This window comes from Gavialis gangeticus, unplaced genomic scaffold (genome assembly GCF_001723915.1).
Source record: "Gavialis gangeticus isolate Ggan-Ray unplaced genomic scaffold, GavGan_comp1, whole genome shotgun sequence".
Taxonomy (NCBI): Eukaryota; Metazoa; Chordata; order Crocodylia; family Gavialidae; genus Gavialis; species Gavialis gangeticus.
Window position 1 is genome coordinate 94,927,634 of NW_017729031.1, and position 23,567 is coordinate 94,951,200.

Below are 23,567 nucleotides of genomic sequence, written 5' to 3' on the forward strand. Positions count from 1 at the left end.
CTCCCCGTGCTCTTGCCCCCGCTGGGGCCGGGGCCGGGGCCGGGGCCGGGGCCCATGCTCGCGCTCCTCGCCCGCACTGGGGCCCATGCTCGCGCTCCTCGGAATCGGGGCTCAGGCGGCCTCGGTCTTACCTGGCCCCCAGACCTGCCTCCTCGGGCCTATGCCCCACTGGGGCTTCTGCCTACACACAACACTGAGCTCTTCCCGAAGCTGCCCACACTGGGCTGGGGTCAGGACACCCCAAAACACAGCGCCCCCTGCAGTGCTAGGAACACCCCCACCTTACTGGGAGCTCCTAATGAGGCCTCCTACACTCCTACAGCTTCGCCCGGTCCTCCGGTCTTAATCACAACCAAAACAGAAACACAAAGCCCCTCGGCTATAACATAAAACCTAAGCCAACCTGGCTAACCTTCTCTCATCCCTGCCAGGGTCCTCTCCACCCGTATCCGCACGCCAATGCACAACACTGCCCTGCTCGCTCTAGCACAGCTCTTGCCTTAGGCTGCCAGAGGGGACCTGACTCTGGCCTCGGCCTTCTCTGTTTATGTAGGCCAGGCCCTGCCCCCTTCTGGTCAGCTGACCCAATCAGTTGCCTTGGCAACCCACCTGTGCTGCCCCTGGTGAGTGGCAGCTGAGCCTATATTCCTGTTCTCAGTAGCAGGCACCCTAGTGCCCTGCTACACTTAGTCATAAAAGGCAATCAGGTTGGTCAGGCAGGACCTGCCTTTGATGAACCCATGCTGATTGCCCCTGAGCATGATCTCCCCTGCAGGCCTCCCACAGATGTGCTCCTTGATGATTCTCTCCAAGATCTTCCTGAGCACTGAGGTGAGGCTTACAGGCCTATAGTTACTTGGGTCCTCCTTCCTCCCCTTCTTGAAAATTGGTACCACATTAGCCAGTTTCCAATCCCCTGCCACGTGGCCAGATGACCACTAATGCTCATACAGCCGGGCCAAGGGCTCTGCGATGACCCCTGCTATGTCCCTCAACACCCTTGGGTGGAGGGCTTCTGGACCTGTGGATTTAAAAATGTCTAGCAGATCCCTAACTACATCTGCACTGACTGAAGGCCTGACACAGCTATCCCCAAGGTTGTCCCTACCTCTGGTAGGTAGGATATCCCAGTCCCTGTTCAAGAAAACAGACGCAAAGAAACTTAAAAATATCAGCTTTCTTGTCTGGTGTAGCCACAAGATTACCATTTGTGTCTTGCAGGTGCCCTACATTGCCTGGTGCCCTCTTCTGCTCCCAATGTACTTGACAAAGGACTTTTTGTTGTCCTTAATTCTGGACACTAGCCTGAGTTCCATCTCTAGCTTGGCCTTCCTAATAGCCCTCGTCTACTCACAGGCTGAGGAGAACTCCTCCTTGGTAATAGCTCCTCCCTTCCACTGGTTGTACACCCCCCTTTTAGTCCTGAGGCATTCTTGAATGCACTTGCTGAGCCAACGGGGTTTCTGAGCACTCTTACCCCCCTTGCTTCTCTCAGGGACTGTTATCCTTTTGGCCTGGAGGATCTCCCTCTTAAGGTGTGACCATCCCTCATGGACTGCCATCTCCTCTACCTTCTGGCCCCTCAATGCCTCCCCCACTAGTCTCCTAAGCTCATTGACATTGGTCCTTCTGAAGTCAAGGGCTTTAGCATTGGTGTGAGCGCTTGACGCCATGCACACATGCACACGCCCGGAAAAGAGCTGGCCAGCCTGGAGAGCAGCTCTCTGTAGCTAAGTCTATGGGGGGGGTGTAGAAAGTGTGGAGGGGCAGATCAAGGCCCCCAAGGTGGGGGAGAGAGTGGGGCAGGGCCTGGGGGTACTGCCCAGCCAAAGCAGTGCATGGGGCTCCGGGGATGAGGCAGGGAGTGGGACAGTGAGAACTGTGCACAAGGCAGAGGTGGATGTGGGTTGCCTGCTGTGGGCTCAGAGCTCCCTGCCCTGCTGCTCTTTCTCTAGGAGTCCCATGCTGCCATGACAATGTGCCCCCTGCCCAGCAGCAGTGGAGGTGGTGGTGGTGTGGAGTTGTGCCGCTCACTGCTGCTGGGCAGGCAGGGGGTACACGTCTAGCATGGGGCTCCCAGAGGGACAGCAGCAGGGCAGAGGGCCCCAAGCCTTCAGTGGGAAGCCTGGATCTGCCCCTGCCCCACTCAGCTCTGCTTCAGCTGTGCTAGCAGTGGAGGGGAAGGTGGGCATGTGTCCCGCCTTCCAGTTTGGAAAAGGTGGTCACCCTACTGGGCAGCCACAGCCAGGAGGGCCCCAGAAGTGGTGAGCACACTCACTGCTGGATCCTACTTTTTCTCAGTGCCCAACACCAGCTGTTGCGGCTGATCATAGGCAGGCTCTCCCCATTCCCCACCCCTTCTTCCCCCTCTCCTCCCCCAACAACAGTCCCACACCACCAACACAGCCCCCCAGCTTACACCAGCTCCTGGCCCATGTGCTGGAAGCAGTGCACAGAGCCCACCCCTGCCCAGCGCTCTGAACAGTACCCTAGACTTCCATTCCACCACTCCCCACACTTACCTGTGTCCAGTGGCTGGGGCTTCTCCCATGACCCAGCCTCACTTTATGTTGGGCACCTGCATCTGTGTGCACAGACTCAAGTGTGCTAGCTGCCTCCAATTATCCAAAGCAGCCACTTGCAGGATGGAAACCTGCCAGCCTGCAGGGGAAACCTGTGCTTTCATGCGATTTTCTGGGGACCTGCTTGGGGCCCTTACAAACATTCTTGTGACCTACCTTTGGGTCACGACTGACCAGCTGAGAAACACTGTAATAAATTACTCAAGCCAAGTGGACACTTCTGGTCAGGACTTGAGTCAGGTCACATCTTTTGATCAATGACTCCAATTGAGTCAAGTCATTTGTTGACAGGGACTTGAGTCGAGTCACCAAAAATTGCAACTCAAGTCTGACTTGAGTAGAGTCACTGACTTGAGTCATTACAACTCTGGCAGCAGTCAGAAACACCAGCTTCCTTTGGGCCAGATCCTATGACTTTATGGCCACCAACCCACGGGCTGGAGACAATGAGTTGATGGGCCAGTTTCAGCCTAGGGGCCATATTTTGTCCACCCCTGATAAAGAGGATAATAAACATAAAATAGCATCAGAAACAAACAACAGACCTCTCAGTTTGGTTGGCAAACAGGATCTCTACCTACTGTAGTAAATGAGTAACCAATGCAGTACTCATTTTAACCTCTTACATTCACCAGCAGTCATCTGTTTCATCATACCGGCGTTCCAAAAGCAGCTACTTCCTCACTCTACTCGCAGTATGTACCAAACTAACACAGCTTGTCTGAAAACACTCCAGCTTGTTAGCAGGTTTGAGACTACTGGGAAAGAGTTAAGGGGGTTCTGCTTACTCAGTGAGGCAGATGTAAAAATGCTTTTGCAGCCAAGATCAAATCACTCACCATAGTACAGTGTTCAGGGAAGATATTGTCAGGGAAAAAAGTCTCAGGATTTAAAATAGTCCTGAGAAGGTGCCACAGCAGCTCATACTAAGACATAACTCTTTCAGTGGGGTGACTCCTGATTAACATAAGTATAGATCACCAGATGGCAGATTGGTCATTAAAAGAAGAAATGAAAAGTATCCTAATACATTTCAAAAACAGAAAGGGAACCAGATGACAGTATGTTTTGCTCACCTACCACAGTTAATAATTGCTGTCTCTGTAATACGTTGTGAGCCAAAGCAGGGAAGTTAGAAAGGAACTAATTAAAGATGCAGCATTGATATTCAAATTTACATACATACAATTCTATGAGTTCCTGTTAAAATATGCTCCTTAATATATATAGTTCAGCAAATTTTTTCCCTGCAGGATTCCTGAATCTGTCTTCAAGAGAACAAGAGAGAAAAACATATCACACCCACTGTCTTCCAAGCTCATTTTGTTTCCCTCTCAGACATGCAAAGAGAGAAATTAAAAGTAAAATATCTTACGTTCCTAGTTATTTGGATGGATTCCAAGAGATAACAAAAGCAGCACTAATCCATTTTTTGCCACTCAAGCGTCTGATGTTGTCTACTCTCAGATTATCAAGGGATAATCTTAGCTTTTTTATATCCCCTTTTTGAGTGAAGAGGTTCAGCACAAAGAAATCTATTTATCAGAATAAACAAGTGCTGTCATTTTCAGCTGTCACTGTGTTTTACAGAGTGTAGATGTTCTCCAAGTTTCCCATGCCCTACGTTTTGATCACAGAATAAATGACTGAAAACATTCAGGCAGCAGGCAGGGTAGAAATGCACCTTATAGACTAAGTATCAGAGAAGTTTCCATGTGCAACAGCTTACTTCCTGAAAAAAATTGGACAAATATGGCTTCCTATGTATTTGGACACAAAGGGTACTTTTACAAGAGTTTTGGGAGTGTTAGGGGCACTTTAATTAAAGCAGCTTCAAGAGCTGCTTTAATTAAAGTGCCACAGCTTCTTGTTCCCCCGCTTCAAAATGGTTCCCCCACTTCAAAACCATGGTGGGGGCACTTGAATTAAAGACTGTTCGACAAGTTTAGTTCAAGTGCCCCCACTGCCATTTTGAGGCATAGGGACCCTGCCTGATACATGAGATGCGGATACTGGGTTTAGCATGGTAATGACCACATTACAGCAGACTCAATTAATCGAGTCTTCTCTGATGCACTGTAATTACAGAGCATTGGAGCAGCTTCTGCACTCATGTATAGGTACCCAAATACATTAGAGTGGTTACTCTAGAAGAAAGAGTAAAAAATGAACAAAATATGTAACAACCATTTATTCCAACTCCTGCACTAACCGATTCAACAGCAACTATAAACTAGAGGTACAGCAACAAAGCACTTTTTGCATCCGGAGACAAGTACATATCCAATCTGAGAGAAGAAAAATTGATACACAAAGACATTTTCTATTCTGAGGCCTGAAATATGAGGGAAGGTGAGAAGAACGCTTTCTCAGATATTGAAAAAAAATGGCTGAAGATTGCTCATGGGAAAGTAATGAGGTAAAACTATGTATCAGTCAAGGTAAGGAGAGAGATTATATCATGCTATACAGTAACACACGGAAACGATCCAGCTGAAATTAGATATGATTTGACAGATACCCCAGAGTTCCATCTCTTTCCATTTGACAACACGCATACAGCTAGTCATACAAATGAAGTGTTGTGTTATTTACACACTCACATTTATATATGTATTAAACTGAAAACATTTAAAATAACCTTCACTAAAATGCTGTGGCAAGACTTTGTATAACACACGAGCAGATTGGACAACCCACCAGCTAAAGAACTGTTATTTTTAACTGTTATTAGAGGAAAGAGATGAACTGTACAGTGTGCCTTGTATGTTCCTATTCACACTATTTTGAATCAAGGGATATCACTAAATTTGTATATTGAAATAACTGTTCAAAACCCAGGCAAAATGCAGAATTTAAGATTAAGATTTCACGTGGTCTTTTGGTACTGACTCATTTTTCACCATTTTTTACCTCTATGTACCTTCACCTGTGGGTATGCAACACAAAAGGAGGCCATCTGAAGAAATTTCTGTTTAAAAAATGGCTGCATGCCAAACCAAACCACTGAAAGTTACTTATCACCACCCTAGCCCATACCGAGTACATTTGCTCCTTCCTTACTAATTTAGTATGCATGAGATGGACAGAAAAAGGGAGAGCATTATGTACCAGTGCTTCCAACAATACAGAATGAAGTCAGAAGCCATGTTCTTTGTTGTCTTAAAGCAAAGGTAATAGAAGAATGCTTTGGGAAAAAAAGCTAACCAATCTTCCCCTTTTCCTGTCCTCCTTCCCACCCCAACTTGTTTTTTTTTTCTTTCAATGAATTATCTTTCCTTGTTCCCCCGTTCTTGAATCATATTTTTCTCTGCTCCGTCTCCCTGGTCCATTCTCTGTGTTCTGCATACATAATCAGCCAGTTATTACTCTTCTCCAAATCCCCTCACCCCAACTTCCCTGCATCAGCCCATTTTCAGAGATGCAAGTGATGATTTTCCCCTACAAGGAATGATCTTTCTGCAAGGTCAGTGTGTATATATTGATTCCTCTGGGCCACTCAAATGAGCGTTTGGCATCTTCTTGCATTGCTTATTGATATGGTAATGCTTAACAGAAGGAAATGCAGAGAATTCCTGATGGACAAATTTGCTGTATTGGTTACGGGGAATCAATATGCTTGCACAGAACTTTCTGGGATAGCATTCTAGCACACTAAAGCTAAAGAATATGGCTGCCCCACTCCTGTGTCATGCAGAAGAACTATGGCCTTGGAGTACATTGCTGAGATGTCTTGCAGGACAAGAAAACAGATATACCATGCTAAATCTGGTACACCTGCAAGATATATCAGAACGCATTTTCATATTTCATGCAAATTAAAACTTGTATATTCTGGCCAGTGTTCATGGAATTCTAACATCTGTTGGGCTGGTGGGTCTGAAGGCGGGGGGAAGGGTGAAAGCGGGGGAGGTCAAGGGGCTACAAATAGCCCAAATGGGGAGTGGGAATAGCACAGTCCTGGAGATGGGATGAGTGGCTGGCCTTTCCCACCACTGGGGCTGCACTGCAAATGCATACAGGTGTTTGGGGGATTGGGTTAACCCTTTCTTAATGTAAGTTAGGGTACCTTCTGAGGTGCACTAACTTAGATCAGACCCACCATTTTTTGGCCAAATTAACCCCCCTGAATATCTGCATGATTGGGCATTTAGATTAACCTAACCCTGCTAGGTCAATCTAAATGTAACACTAGTACATATCTTGAAAACTTCTGGAACTATTTCAGAAATGCAAAGTGGGCATAGGATAGTTGACTTACAGTGCCTTGGAGTTTGAGGTAATATATTGAATAAATACATAAAAAACAGAAAGAAATGACGCCATGAAAGCTTATTTCAGAGATTAATATTCAAAATGTTCTCTCTTTTAAGTCTATGAGAAGTAAGTATCATTGAGTGTGTATTCCTGGAAAACAGCACCTGTAAACAAAAATACATTTAACTAACTGCCAAGCATCTAAGGTAGAAGAAAAGAACACCACATTCTTGTGTAAACCTTATTGAGTAGAATTAAGGCACCAGGACAGTCCAAATGATGTACCATGTGAAAAATACAGTACGATTGCTAAAAAAAAGTCTTTGGCACCAATAAAGAAAAAAATCAGGGTAGGGAAAATGTTAGTGTTTATGGATGTTAGGGAATGAACGGGTAGTGGTCCAAGGTGCAGTACAGTAGGATTGGAAAGACCCAAAGACAGAAGGGAAGCAGAAGGAAAACTTTAAAAATTTCATTAATGGCTGAGGGGGTGGGAAAACGGTATCTGACAAGACCTAGTGTCACTGATCAAAAATCAAAAGCCAACATTGTATTAATAGTTCTACAATAACTTCTACTAAAATACCTAGATATAAAAGAGCATTAATTCATGATGCATTACCAAATTTCAGGTTCAGATTTATGTTTCCAAACACCAAGGTACTGCATCCAGTACTCTGTCCAGTTTTGGGCACCACACTTTAAGGGGGATGTGGAGAATCTTGAGAGGGTTCAGTAGAGGGCCACTTGTATGGTCAGGGGCCTGCAGACAAGACCCTATGAGGAGAGACTGAGGGACTTAGATCTCTTCAGCCTTCGCAAGAGAAGGCTGAGAGGTGATCTTGTGGCTGCCTATAAATTCATCAGGGAAGGGCAGCAGGGAATTGGAGATGCAGTATTTACTAGGACACCCCCTGGAGTAACTAGCAATAATGGCCACAAACTGATGGACAGCAGATTTAGGTTGGACATTAGAAAGAACTTCTTCACAGTAAGTGTTGCTAGAATCTGGAATGGACTCCCAAGGGAGGTTGTGCTTTCCCCTACTTTGGGGGTCTAGAAGAGGAGACTGGACAAACACCTAGCTGGGGTCATCTGACTCCAGTGCTCTTTCCTGCCCAGGACAGGGGGTCAGACTTGATGACCTATTGATGTCCCTTCCAACCCTAACATCTATGAAGATATGCATTAATGGACTAATGAATCATATTTTCAAATGACCTATATGTTGTTATAATATGGTTATGCATTTTTATACATTTAAAAATTATATTTAACATTTTTTTCTATTGTAATGTTTTGCAGTAAGACTAGTTTCTGATATATAGTTAAAATAAGTTAGTGAAACATTAGTTTTATAAAACCTTATTATATACTTTTTGTTCTTTTCAAATTGATTTTAAAGTTCCTTGTTTCTTTTTTGTAATACAAATGGTATAGCTAGGAACAGAGTTATTTTGATTTATGCTTCAAGGTATTTTTCCATTTGAAAGGCTGTAGACAAAATGTTGCCAATATTAACAGTCATATTTATGAAAAAGGGATTAAAATTTTAAACTGTATCAATATTACAAGTTCCAACAGCATTTAAAATTGATAGAGAAGGGAGTCTCCTGCAAACTGGTTAAGCCTTTGAAAAATAAGGATTTTTTTTTAATATTGAGACATTTCCTATGCTCTCCTTCTCCCTGGTGCTATGTTATGTAGCAGGGCCCCTAAGGAACAGTATAGCTTGCATAACTGCAGCAGTGCATTCAAGCTACAACCTGAACTGATATTTTACAGATCGTATGCTTTTCATTTGATTGATTCTAAAATGCTAAGATAAACTTCTGGTGAGATCCTGTGCTATATCTCTGAGAGGCCACAGCATGGCTCAGAATATTCACTCCACACTGTCCTCAGGGCATTCTGTATACAGGAGTTTGCCAAGAGGTCTTTGGGAAATTGTCCTACAGCTGCATACTGCCATAACTATATCAGCACAAACCTAATTCAAAATGAACCGAGACGTCAGAGCTTCTTTATGTTGTTCAGTTTTTTTATATAAGGTTTCATATGTGAACATACAGCATTCTTAAAGTACATCCCATCCATGATAAGGACAGAACTAGCCATAGGCGATGTGTGGGGAGGGTACGAGGTGGTATGTGCTCCCCCTAAGACTGGCCACCACTGAAGCTGCCACCAGCTTCTGCGGGTGGTTGCGGCTAACACCCGCCATTCCCGGGCCACTGATGCATCCAGTGGTGTCTGTGGGTGGTCCCCTCTAGCCGCTCGCTGACATAGTGCCCCCCCACTGCATTGCAAGAGACACCAGCCATTCATGCAACTAGCTGTTCAGATAGATGATACAAAGCCACTCCATATTAATTGAGAAATAAAGAAGTTTTAGCCAGGATACTGGGGCAAACCTTACAGCTAATGCTATCCTATTTACATACCCCAATTTCTACCTGATCTCGGCTATTGTCACTTCATTTACATATTAACTAAAAAATAATCCTTTCAATCAAGACAGATAAATGAAAAAGTTGGACATTATTTTCTTGTGAAAAAATAGTATGAACAGGGATTAACATGACTAACCTACTGCATAGTAAAGCATCATTATGTAACCATGTACTAGGCTACTGTGCAGTAAAATAAGACTGATGAGCAGTTATCTACTACCTGAAAATATAAGTAGCAGATTAACTGTGCATTAGCTACTTCACAGTAGGGCATGTGTAGATGTCAGCTGGGAGCAATTTGGGGGTCTCCTGCTGCCTGGCTAAGCCCCATGTGGTTGGAGCTATGCTGCCTGCAGGGCAACTATTTCCCCACCAAGTGGGGATGGGAACATCCTGAGAGGTGGCAGCCAGGACTGCTGCATCCCACCCAGGTGGGGATTGGGTGTGATGGCAGAAAGAGGCATCCCTGCCTGGCAGGGACAGCCATATGCTGATTGGGAGGGTCCCAATCCCCATGTGGCCAGGAGAAACATCTGGGGATATTTCTGATCCAGACATAAATGTCCCCACAAGGTGAGGACTCCTTTCCCCACCATGTGGGAGGATTGGGATTCTCCTAATCCCCATGTGGCTGCCAGGTAACATCCCCACAGGGACTTCTCTCCCAGCCATGTGGGGATCGGGTCCGATCCCCAGGTGCCTGTGACACAGCAGTCCACCAGCCCCCCCGCCCCTTGCCAGCCCTGGGCTGGCACCTAGGGGAGCCTGGAGCTCCCACTGGCTGCTACAATAGGGCAGAGCAAAGCAGGGGGGCAGGGACATCCTGGGTCTCATCTGCTCTGGTTGGGAGAAAATTTGCTCACCAAGTGGGGAACTTATAGACCCTTTCCTTTTTTAATGCGCAGTAACTTTACTGTGTATTAATAGCGTGTGTAGATGCACCCACATACAGCATAAAACTCCCCATATATAAGCACACTACTGGATCAAATGAGTTCATATCAAGGACTTATAATTTTATTGTAAACTAAATACAACTACATTGAATACAGACAAAGTTACTCTGGTATAAAATTAGATTCTGTGAGATCAGACTAAATCTCTGTTAATTCACAAGATCACTGTGTACCAAAAACAGCTTTCACTACTTCCCTTTACAGATATAGAATCATCAAAAAATGGAGGGAAGAACCTCAGGGAGTCAATTCCAACACCCTGCTGAAGGTAGGATCTTCCCCATCTAAGCCATCCTGTACAAGTCTAACCTATATTTAAATTCCAAGAATAGACACTTCACAACTTCTTTAGTTCAAGTGCTTAACCACATCATTAGAAAGTTCTCCCTCAGATCTAACTCTCCCTTGTTGCAATTTAAGGCCATTATTTCATGCCCTGTCTCCTGTAAATAGAGAGAATTGTCTACAGACACCTTTTTTGTAGCAACTTCTTCTATATTTGAAGACTGTTATCAAATGCCTCCTTTGGTTTTCTCTTCTCCAGACTAAATATTTCCAATTCTTTCTTCCATTCTTTCCTTGCAAATCATGCTCTGTAGTTCAACACATACTTCTGCTACATGGGAAAAAAGGCATTGACAAAAATGTCTGAAATGTTACATAAATTTTGATCTGTATTTATCTTAGTACATTTTAAGGGAAACAAAAGGGCAAGAATTCTCAGCAAGTTTTTAAAAATGTTATAGTCAGTCAAGTTAAAATTAGTTCTTCTTGTTTCCCTTTTTTGACTTTTAAAAATCTTGTTGGATATAATTAGCAGCTGGTTAATAACAGTGGTTTAAAAAGATGACAAAATGTGAACTTTAAAAACTGCTTAAATAGCTAGCAAATAGCTTTATCACAAATAGCACTGCACTGAATTGTCTTGAGGAAGAGTATTCCACCTCTAGATCAACAGTTCAAGCCCATATCAGACACTACATTTTGCTGTCCCTGGGCACGTCCAGAGGAGTATGGTTGTGTGGTATGTGGTGCCACAAACACATTTGCAGCACCACATACCGTACAGTCCAGTGTTCTCTGTGCTTCAAGGGTGTGCTGCCCAAGAGTGCACTGTGCCAGGTTTTTTTCCCCATGTGATTTTTGGATATCCAGAGGTAAAAAAAAAAAAATGGAGAAAAAAACTTGGCACAGCACAAGCTTGGGCAGTGCATGCTGCTGTAAAGTGGAGCCAGGCTACCAAGCTGCTGGGGCCAGCACAGTGCTGGCTCCAAACTTCCCTAACCCAGCTGGGGCAACTTGCCACACACCAAAGCGCATGTGGCACAGGCGTTCCCCAGGAACAAGCAGCTGTGGCACAAGGTACACTGCTGCTACTTGTCCCTGGGGAACCAAACACCCACACACATCTGGATGCACCCCCTGTGGCCAACTTGAGTCACATGTACATACCAGGAGGTAGATTTTTGTCCCAGGCTAACAGTAACTGAACCCAGTATTATATCATGACTGATTACTTTTTATGAGATAAACTGAACATTGTGCTACAGTTCCCAGTCATCATAAAAGAGATCACTGAAATGGGCAAAGCTATTGGCAGTTTCAGAAGGGCTAACTGCCTTTTCATCTCAAAGACAGTCCCTCCAGAACAGAACTGAATTTGATAAAACTGTATGAAGACATTTCCATTTTCACTACCTATACTGCACCTGTCCTATGATTTGAGGACTTCAGCTTCTAGTGCTCTTAATCAAGCACCTTTTACAAGCATATTTGAAGTAACTTACTGATAAAAGCATATTTATTATATCGAACATGCCAAGAATTAAAAAGGGAGATGGGTGTGATCCTCTCCACTTGACACACAGATAATTAGAAAAAGGGGGATTCAATGGGCACGTCTACGTATTCATTAATGTACCGTAATTACAGCACACTAAGTTTAGTACCTGTAATAACATGTATTAACTTAATGTGCCATAATCAGCCATACTGCGCATTAGCACAGATGAATGCTTCTTAAGTGATGTTAATGTGCATTAGACTAAATCTACTGATCTTTAGCATGGTTTTTGCCAGCTGTGCTAATGCACAGTAGAATTAGTCTTCTACACATTAAGCATCTTGTGTAGATGCACCCAACAGGACTGAATCTAGGGTATCTTTATATGTATTTTTCTACTATTATTCAACAATAACCAGTAGGCCATCTCTTAAGAGAAAGGTTGTTTAGGCTGTATGTCCCTGCCTGCAAAGTCTGTATGTCCCTGCCTGCAAAGTCTGTGGATGCTACTGACAGTCCTTTTTGTAATGTGTTAATCATGGAAATATTAAATCTATCAAGCACATCAGGGGTTAAGTTTTATAGGCCAAAACTGAATTTTATGCTCATGCTTTGGTCTTTCCTGTCTTTAAGGGTGGGTAGGAAAAGTATATGCAACCCCGCACAAAACACAATGCTCTCCTTTCATATGAAATATAGTTGTAATGGTTATAGCTTCCGCCAGCTTCTGGCCTGAACAACTGCAGGCTGCATTTCCAAAATCAAAAGTGAATGTCTGCTCACTTGCTCACACTAACTTGCAAAGATTGAATTGATTCAGCCTTGGGCTTCTTGACTGTCTGTATTTAGCCATAAAGACCAAAAACCTTCTCTAACTGTCCCCAACCTGCACAGCTGTGACTTGCTGGTGAGCAGGGCCCTGACTAGGAACTACAGTTGTGAGTTGCCACTACAGGGACCATGAGCCACAACAGGCTTCTTTCCCTGCTCTAGGTGGGGCTGTATGGGAGATGGGTTGCGGGGGGCAGGAACATGAAGCTGGCAGGTGGAGAGTTAATGGGTGGGTAATGCAATGGGCAATGGAAAGGAAACGGGCGTGGGGAATAGGTGGTGAAATGAAGGAAGTTAGCTACTGAAAAAAATAATAAAAAAATTAAAAAGATAAAGGAAGTAAAGTAAAGAAGGTCTCATATTTTAATATATTGGGATAGGGATGGGGATGAGGATGGAGATGGGGACGGGAATGGGGATTGGGATGTGGGGGATTCTAATTGTGCTTCCCAGGATGGTTGGGAGCTGTGAGCAGTGAGGGAAGGCCCTTTTGTGGGAGCTACTACGCCTGCCCTGAGAGGGACGACTGAGCTCATGAGAACCCAATCTGTTCTCCTACCTTGCTCTCCTCCCCTCCCTAGACCCCACTCCCAGACTCATCTGTGCCCTAGAACTAGCTAGCTAGCATGTGCTCTTCAGGCTACTTGTATGGGGTTGCACCTGTGGGGGTAGGTGAGAGAGTTGTTTTGGGGCCAGAACCACCCCTGCGCAGTAGAATTTAGGGGGTAGAAAGTATGTCCACACAGAACAGGAGGGTGGGGGAAGGAACACTTCATCCTGGGATGATGGAGGACTGCAACTTGGGTGACTCACCTGAGGCAGGTGGCCATACATTAATGGAACACAAAGTAGGTAACACAGATCAGAGATAAACCTGCCCTTGTGTGATGTAAACTGCCTAATAGGTGCTTTAAACAAATATCAGAGGCTGACACGTGAACAATCCAGGTGTTAACAGCTCTAGCACCTGCCTAAAATTAATGCGTTACAAGGACCGAACGGGTCCTAGTGGCTGCTGCTGTGAAACTGCCAATCAAACTCTGGATGTTCTAGTTTTTCTATTTGTAACATGGGATAATACTGCCTTTCTAAACCTTTTTGAGATCATAAGGTAATAAGAACTAGGTAAAGTATTAACAGTACTCTACTTTTCCCTAACATTAATTACTGAAGAATAGATTACCATTTATCATCTTTGGGGCAAATGAGGAAGTTAAGATAGCTGTATGCTTCAACATTGTTGTTTGGAAATATTCAGAAACTAGCAGTATTATTGCCCTAAATTTACTGCTGAAACACTCTTATTTCAAATTAACTTAGTGACTAAACAATTTATCAGAAATTTTTTCCCTGTATGTCCACAGGTGCAAGAGAGGTAATCTCCAGGTTAAACCTGGGAAGGAGATTTATGAACGCTTTACACATTCTGACTCCTAAAGAGCTAATGAAGGGGGAGGGGGAGGAAACTTTCAAGCCATTAATGAAGCTCTTTCTGGAGAGGGGAATAGGTATGAGAATATTAAAGAAAGAAGGGGCAGAGAAATCAAGGGCCAAATCCATCCTAGTGCCAACAATGGATTTATACCTGCATAATTATAGCCAGGAGACTCAAGTATTTATAATGCGGTTTATCCATTCAAAAAGGATTTTTGAATGTAATCTCTCCCCCACAATACTGGCAGGATTTCAGTTTTGCTTAAAGCCAACTTTGTTATAGAATAGCTCATCCTAGCACATAAGTATTCAGCAATGGAATTATGGTTTGTTGCATATTACAGAATAACAGAAGAATGCAATCTGATTACTGGGAGACTCTGCTGAATCAATTTAAAAATTTTACACATGAAGAGTTGGGGTTTAATTAACTAGAATATGCCTCTATTTCAATACTGCTAATAATAAAATTATTAACAATAGTAACCAGATATTAATGCAGAAGGCCAGAAAAAATAAACTATTATTTACTCATGCTAAACAAATCAGGATGTAGAGATGTGCGTATGCTATTTAATTGGCTGGTAACAGGTAAAAATTTTCACTGAACTCAGAGGTATGGAATTGGGTACAACTTATTTACATATCCAATATTATCTCTTAAGATTGTTCCCTACCTCAATACTGTTCTTCTCCAAAGACATACAGTATTTTGTGCTTGTCTCAAGATTATCTTCAACCCATTATAAAATAGGATTACTTTCTTGTGTATAGAAATCACAATTTTTAAAAAGAATTTTAGATGCTTTCAGTAATATTTGCCTAGTTACAATTTTCCAAAGGTGACTAGATTTTGTATGCTTTAGTTTTCAGGCATCCATCTTGAAACACCTCAAAGTCTTGAAGCACCTCAAAGTACTAGTTCTCTAAATATCAGACCCAACTTAATTTGTAGTCTGTTCTGAAAAGGCATCAATATTTTTAAATTTTTTATATTAATACCAACAGAAGAGAGAAAAGAGGGGCACCCTATGGCTGCCCCACCCGCCCCAGCTCCAGCCCTTGAAGGAAAAAAAAACAAACCAGACTCACCGGTTCCTGCCCAGCGGGGGGAAATCCCTGCTGCCCCATGCCACATGGCAGGGGGGTGGGGTCTTCCACAAGCACCCCGAAGCCCCAAGGCCAATACAAAAGCTGGTGAGTCCTGGGACTAAGGTTTTTTTTAGGGGGGAGTTTCTTAAACAACCAGAGCTGGGGCAGACGGAGCAGCCATGGGAGAGTTGGGACAGTGGCGGGGGGCAGGGGGCTTGTGCAGAGTCCCTCATGCAGTGAGGGGCAGTGGGGGGCAGCAGGAATCGCACCCCCTGCCCGGCAGCACCTGGTGAGTAGGGGCTTTTTGTTAAAGCACTGGAAGCTCGGGCAGACAGGGCAGCCATGGGGAGGCTGGGGGAGCGAGTGCGGGTTGGGGGGGCTGGAAGAGCAGGCAAGGGATGGGGCCTGGCAGGGGTCCCACCATGGTCCCCTCCCGCCTCCTCCAACCCCCTCCCCGCACCCCACTTACCAGCTCCAAGATCAGCTCCAGCTCCCTGCTGCAGCAGGTGGTCACCGCCGAAATCATCGAAGCTCTCTGAATCTTTTCCGAAGATTCAGAGAGCTTTGAATTGATTTGGACCTTTTTATGGGTCCCCTAATTCAATTTGGATTTGCCACTGAATCGGGCCGAAACTCCTCGCAGTTGAATCAGCACCCGAAGCTTCTCACACCCCTAATCATTACCCTTTCCTCTTTGATAACTGTGCACATTTCAAGAAAGATTTTAAGTAGGAGTATCAAGGTATTAGCATATAATAATAGTGCTAATATTCACATTAAGTTTCTGAACCTGCCCATTGTGACTGGATAGTTTTCCAAAGATGCAACATTGAATGAACTGCATGGGGGGACTGACAGGGAGACCCTATGGTGGGGGCAGTGCATAGAAAAGAGCATGTGATGGGGTGGAATGGCACAGTGGGGAGAACCCGCACTTGGTCGGTGAATGAGGGGAGACCATGTGGTGGAGGTGGGTGGTACATGGGGGAAACATGCAGCATGTTCTACCACCATCACTCTCCAACCCTCCCGCCACCCCCACCTTACCTTCTGTTCCTACTCTGGCCCTTTTGGCCCTTACCTGGCCAGGTTCAAACTGCCACAACTGCTTCTGCCTTGATGGGGCCAGGGCTGCCAATGCTCACAGCCCTGGGGCCACAGCTGGAGCCACCACAAAATGTCAGTGGTGGGAAGCTGCAGGCAGTGGGGAGAGTATGAGATGGGAGGGGCAGATGATGATGGGGAATATGTGGTGGGGTGGAGGCAAGTGGCAGAGAGGGTAGGCATGAGCAGGGAGTAGCAGGGCACAGGCATAGGCACAGGCACAGGCACAGGCACAGGCTTGGGTGGGGCCAGGGGCTGGGGATGCAGGTGTAGGGGCAAGGTGATCTCCTGCCACTGCTTTCCCTATTACAGTGATGGATGGGAGAAATTTAAGATAACTCTCCAGTAATTAGATACTATACATGGTAAATTATAATAAAATGTATAAATTTCCACATGTAGAATCTAATTATTGGGGCGTTATCTTAAATTTGATGTTAGCTTAGATTCAGGTAAATAAAATAATATCCCATCTTTACCCTGCCCATGGATTTTTGATAAATACAAAGGGGACATCCAGGTACTACCATTATCAGAGTTATCACTGATAATGGTGCTATCATTATCAGTGTTATGAAAATTGTTATAGATGCTTCTAATTGTAATGAACAAAATACTCATCTAAGCCATCCTTACGCATAGAGAGAACTTTTTTATGAAAACAAGGTAAATACTCAGCTAGACCATATATAAATAACGTATAACATATAACATATATTAATACTCAACTGATAAATACAGATGTTTCATTTTCCCTAGTACAATGAACTGCAGAATCTGTAAAACAATTAGAACTACACATACAAAGAAAAGGAACTTCTACTTTAACAGTAGCTATAAGAGAATATTACAGTATTGCAGGGCACATCTACACATGCAATAAATGTGACTGAATAAACTGCAGAGCAATTTGTGCTGCAGTGAACTGCTCTCGGGCACAGCATCTACACATGAACCTGGGATAGCAGCAAATTGAGCTGGGGAGAAGCACTTAAGGCCAGGGCTGTTCCTGCCCTGCTCTGCCCCACCTGAAGCAGCCAGAGGGAGCTTCAAGCTCCAGTTGCAGGTATCCAGGTGCTAGCCCTGGGCTGGCAGAGAGTGTAGCGGTCAGCCCTGGGCAGCGGGTGGCTGCATTAGGTGGCAGAGGAGCTGGCTGAGCCATGAGGCTCCTGCAGCTGCTGAATAATATTTTCTTAATTCAGGCAGGAGCATGGCCCTATTTTACAATCTTTAGTACACCTGACCATATATAAAGTGTATATGACCATACATACTAAACATCGCACTTACGTTATTTTTTAGAATTGTCATACAGCAGTCAATGGAGTAAACCTACCCTTTATGCACTGAATCTTTGACATTCTTGTACCTTTAAAATGTAACAAATGAATTAGATCAGCCTTTCTATAAGAATCCTATACTGGCTTCATTCTGCAATGGAGCAAGGTCATTTGGTCTAACTAAACTGCTGCTTGGTGTTTAGGCTTTCAGGCTAGGGACAGAAGTTACATATAAACTGGTTTAAGTGATCAGAAAGTGATTTAAACCTGTAACAGAACGTAAGTTCAGCGCACATAAACCAGTTTAAAATGTTTGAAACTGGTTTAAGATAAACCTGGTTGAATATAGTATCAGACTTAACTGATTTGGGTCAAACCAGTTTATGGAACTTCTGTCCCAGACCCCTTCATGGTTTAAGTTAAATCAGAGTCCCCCAGCATCCCAGGATGCTTTTCAGATCTGGGCTGGGCTGAACTGTCTGCTCTAGAGAACAGGGCTGGCCCTACCCCGTTCCTCCTTATCTGGAGCTACAGCTGGCTGAGAAGGAGGTGGAGACTGCAGGCATAGGGGTCAGCCCTGCCTGGCTTCCCCCTGCCCACTCTCTCACCGCTCACTGCTCAAGCAGGAATCCCCCCTTCCCTTCCTCCCCTCTCCCACAGCATGGACCCCAGTGGCACGGACCCCAGCCAGCACCTGGTCACAGTCACACCACCCCCATGTTAGCTAATGCTGAGAGGTGTTTATGTGTGTGTGTATCCAATTTCTCTGAAGCAAAGACAGACAGAATGGTGTCTTCTTAGGGCCTTCTAGAATTAATCATCAGGCCAGCTGGTAATGTCTCTCTGTTCTTCCTTACAAATGCCTTGGAAAAAGCTATTTAAGAAGAGCTTGAACTAATGAGAGGCTTTTGTTTTCTTGATGGGCTGATAAGCTTTGTGTTCTGATAAGCTCCTTGCTGGCTGCTGACTTGCTTCAAAGGCCACAGTCTGACAGTGTTCAAGAGGGGACAGAGAGAGATGTGAGAAATTATCTGGTTTGCAATGCATGGGACCTGGGAGTGCCATCAGTTTGCTGCAGACAGTATGAAGCAGGGAGAGGGACATTGAAAAGCTCAGTATTAGTAAGAGATGCACGCACTCCACACAATCAGTTCCCCTCTCCCCCTCCTTTGCCTTAGAGTGCTAGCCAGGGACCAGGGTCTGGCAATACTTCCACCTCTTGAGCAACAGGGGGGTGGGAAGAGGGGGAGGGAGAGAAAGCCTAGCAAGGGCTGCTTCCCCCTACCCCTTGGTTGGGGATTTTGCAGGCCAGTGTTGGGGTGTGGGCCCCTTCCTAATCATGGCATCCTGCTGGGGCCTGGCCACACCCCCACCTTAGCTTAGCACTGAAGGTTCACTCTAGCACCCCCCTTCTTCTAGCCTGAGCCACTGCAGGCATGTGCCCACATTTCCTGAATCAAAAGTGAATGTCTATCCACTTGGAAATTGATTCAATCTCTACAGGCTAGATTAACCTGCAAAAAATGAATTAATTCTGGCTTGGGGTTTTTGAGTGTTTGTCCTTAGCCTCAAAGAGGTTGGGACTAGACATGTAAAGTGAAAGAACAGTGTAGGATGAATGTTTAGCAAGCACAAATAATTAAGCAAAAAGAAACCACCCCTTCTTTAAGGAAATTATGTTGCTGAAGGGGATGTGAAAATATGTTTTGTCTTTTAAAGAATATTGTGTGTCAAGGAATAGATTTTATTTTTTTCCTGGAAGGTAGAACAGTGCTTCCAGCCCTAAACAAAGCCCGCAGCAATATTACCAGATTACTTTAAACTATCATCTCAACCAGCATTTTAACATTAATATATTAGGGGAAATAGGTAAACAAGAGAATGTATATTAAGAACAATATGACCTAAGTCAAGTTGTAGTCTGCACTGCCATAGAGAATCTAAGATCCCCAGAGAATCAAAATTCACACTCTCGGGAAAAGAAGTTGCATTGTTTGGAAACATCCATAATTAACATTCTGTTCAAATCACCTAGGAGAATCAAGATGTTTAGATTCCAAAAGAGGCTTTTTTAAGAGTCTCATAGGTAACTATCAGGTTTTCACATGCATTTCAATGTAGGTATTCCCAGTACTGGGTTTTCAGAGCCTCACCCTACCCCCGAACATACAAACTGTGTAAGGTTGAGGAATTTAAATAAGTCAAATTCTAATAAAGTCTTCTAGGGAAATGACTGTACTTTACTATATATATACTTACACAGCAACTAGCACAACATAGCTGTGACCCAACTAAGACCTCAAGACACCACCACAACATAAATATTAAATAACGATAATACTTTATAATAATTTCTTACTGGAGGTGAGCTACTTATTTCATCTGCTATGTGATGGATGCTGAAATTATAATTGAATTTAGCTATGCATTTTTGCCCTAACTTGCCTCTTTATTTAAAAAGCAAAGGCAGGCTAGGTAATCCCTTCCAGTAATAACATAATAATCATTACATTTGGACGTTCTATACTCATTTGCACTCTCAGTGACTTTTCCCTGATTAAAAGCCAAAGTCAGTCTTCCTAGTTACAAATTGTTTCTCATCTGCAGTTCTGCTTTCTGTTGTCGGTATCTTTTTTTCCCTCCAAAATGTAGTGTTATTACAACACTATTTTCCAAATATTACAACTTCCAGATAATTTGCTACAATACATATGCTGTAGTGTCTTCTAGGGGGCAGTTTGCCTGATACTACTTCGGCCTTCCCTGGTCCCTGAGAGTGAACTCCTGAAGCTGATCTAGGCATAGCTTCCAGAGCTGGGAAATGGGGCTGGGGGAGGACTGGCTCCTTTCCACTCTAAGAACCTAATTCTCCATAATCCTGATTCAAGGAGCTAGCATCCCAGTCCATTCCTGAGAAAGGGAGTTTACTTCTTGGGATGAATAAGTTCAACCTGAAGTTCCAAGCAACAAACACACAATTCAACTTCAATAAAGACATTTATTGGGCAAAGACCACTCAGCCAGAGATTCTCTGCCCCCTTCCAAAAGATTAAGGAATTCCTCTGTACCCAGTCTAGCCCACACAACCCAGAGCATGCCCATAGACTGCAGGTCTGCCCTACTTCCAAGCTCCAAAGCTGCTCTGCTGACCTCTCTGCTGACTTTCTCCTTCAGACTTTCTCCTACTTGTCCACAATCCCTTGTTCATTGTTATGCATATCTTCTTTGGCTTTCTCCAGAATCTTTCTCTATGACAGATGTGTCTTCTGTCATGCAGGCCATAAAGTCTGGCTTCCCTGGCTCGCTAACCCTTTCCTCCCACCCCATACATTAGCTAGGCACACACCCTTATTACAAAATGAGCACAGTTAACACAAAAATATTACAAAAAAACCTCACAGTCCAACACATTTTTCTGTGCGCTGCTACCTAATTCCCAATGTATAGTAAACAGATAGGAAAGTGGACCTAACTCAAGCAGACAAAACTAGGAAAGCAGTCTGGAAATTAGCTGCTTGGAATGTAGCAGCTTGGAAAGTCCATTCCTTCCTTTTATCATACAGGATAAAGGACAGTAAAAAATAATATTGGACTATGGCAAAACTGATCAACATTAAATGAAACAATTATTTTCATACTTGCTGGAGATAGTGTGCTCCTGCATCTTGTATAATGAGCTGTGATATTGTAACAATGTTGCTTGACCATGGAGCTAACTGAGATTTTCCTATGGTTTTCACTTTGAAATCACATGCAAAAGTTGAGTCTTTCTTTGGCTGGATTACAAAAAACAAATATTATACTATACCATTAGATGGTATTATTACTATTTTCATGTTGATTAAGGACTATACAGTGAACAGGGAGAAGCAAACAGGACAGTTTGCAAGCAGTTCCCTAGTCAGTTTGCAGGTCAGTTTACCATCCCTCTGTTTGAAGAGGAGCCTGAAAAAGTAAGATTCTTTTTGTATATGCAATTAGGACCGACTAACCTACATAGTTTTATTTTAGTAGCTAAAACTGATCAGCTAGACCAAGATTTAAGTCCCTTGTTTAACTTGAGTCCAGGGCGAGGGGGAGTGAGAAGTAGTAGATTAGAAGACCCAGAGATATGGCTGGAGGACATTGCAATCGCAGAGACACTCCTACTTCCAGCTCTTCCTCTACTTCCACCTGTCCAGGCAGGACCACACACCAGTGAAGCTTCCACCCAGGTCCTGGTTTGGTGTTGTGCAGACTGTGGCTTGCAGATTACTTCCAGTGTCAGCCAGGTTGGGGAGTGCCTGCAATGTGAGTGGCACCTTCCAGTGGTGTCCCTCAGGGAGAAGGCAAGAGAGCTACAGGAGGAAGTAGCAAGGCTCTGAAGCATTGTCCACCATTAGGACTTTATTTATTTCATGCTGGAAGAAACCTCTAGGACTGTGAAGGAAGGACTGCCAGAGGTGGTGCTAGGAAAGGAAGAGGGCATGGGCTCTGAGGAAGATGGAAGCTGGAAGCTTGTATCTTTTGGCAGCAGGTAGTCGTCATCCCCATGTGCAGTGGTTTGTCTGGAGAACAGATATGAACCACTAGCAATAGAGGAGGAGAAGGGCATTCCATGGGTGGAAGAGGCCAGGCCAGGAATCCCCAAGTTGGGGAGGATCAATACCACTGACACAATGAGGAAGTGACAGGCGGTGCTGGCTGGGGACACCTTTCTGTGGGGGATGGAGGGATCCATCTGCCAGCCTGACGTATTGTCCTGGGAGGTCTGATGCTTACCTGGAGCCCAGATCTGAGATGTCATGGAAGGATTACTGAGACTCATCCCACCTTCTGACTACTACCCCACGCTGCTCATCCATGTGGGCACCAATGATACTGCCAGGGGTGACCCTGGGCAGATCGAGAATGACTACAGGGAGCTGGGTGCAAGGGTGAAGGCTGACAGGAGCACAGGTGGTGTTCTGAATCCTTCTGGCCAAGAGGGAGAGCCCTGGAAGGAGCGGACACATCCTGCAGATCAATACATGGCTGCCCATGTGGTGCCATGCCTTTTTTACCTCTGTCTTCACAGGCAAATTCAGCTCCTAGACTGCTGCACCTGGCAGCACAGCTTGGGGAGGAGGTGAGCACTGCAGCCCTCACTGGTAAAAGAACAGGTTAGGGACTATTTAGAAAAGCTGGACGTGTACAAGTCCATTGGGGCCATATGCTATGCATCTGAGGGTGCTGAGGGAGTTGGTTGATGCGATTACCGCTGGCCATTATCTTTGAAAATTCATGATGATTAGGGATGACTGGAAAAGAGCAAATACAGTGCCCATATTTAAGAAAGGGATGAAGGAGAATCCAGGGAACTACAGACAAGTCAGCCTCAGTTGCCAGAAAAATCAATGAGCAGGTCCTCAAAGAATCTATTTCTAAGCACTTGGAAAAGAAGAATGTGATTAGGAACAGTCAGCATGGATTTACCAAGGGTATATCATACCTGACCAACCTAATTGCCTTCCATGGTGAGATAACTGGCTCTGTGGATATGGGGAAAGCAGTGGACACTAATATACCTTGACTTTAGCAAAGCTTTTGATACTGTCTCCCACAGCATTCTGACAAGCAAGCTGAAGAAGCATGGGTTGGATTAATGGACTGTAAGGTAGATAGAAAGTTGGCTCAATTTGTCAGGCTCAATAGGTAGTAAACAATGCCTCAATGTCTAGCTGGCAACTGGTATGAAATGGAGTTCTCCAGGGGTTGGTCCTGGGGCTGTTTTTGTTCAATATCTTCATTAACGATCTGGAAGATAGGATGAAGTG

General features: G+C 44.4%; 1 protein-coding gene and 1 long non-coding RNA gene across 3 annotated transcripts in view; one reads left to right on the forward strand and one right to left on the reverse strand.

The window, feature by feature from the left end:
- SPAG16 (sperm associated antigen 16) overlaps positions 1-23,567 on the reverse strand; it is a 1,224,108-nt gene that overhangs the window by 623,674 nt on the left and 576,867 nt on the right. The window lies entirely within an intron of this gene.
- LOC109301977 overlaps positions 1-23,567 on the forward strand; it is a 124,967-nt gene that overhangs the window by 77,963 nt on the left and 23,437 nt on the right. The window contains exon 2 of the long non-coding RNA XR_002098677.1: positions 10,453-10,516. This is a non-coding gene — a long non-coding RNA (uncharacterized LOC109301977). The remainder of the gene's footprint in view (positions 1-10,452; positions 10,517-23,567) is intronic.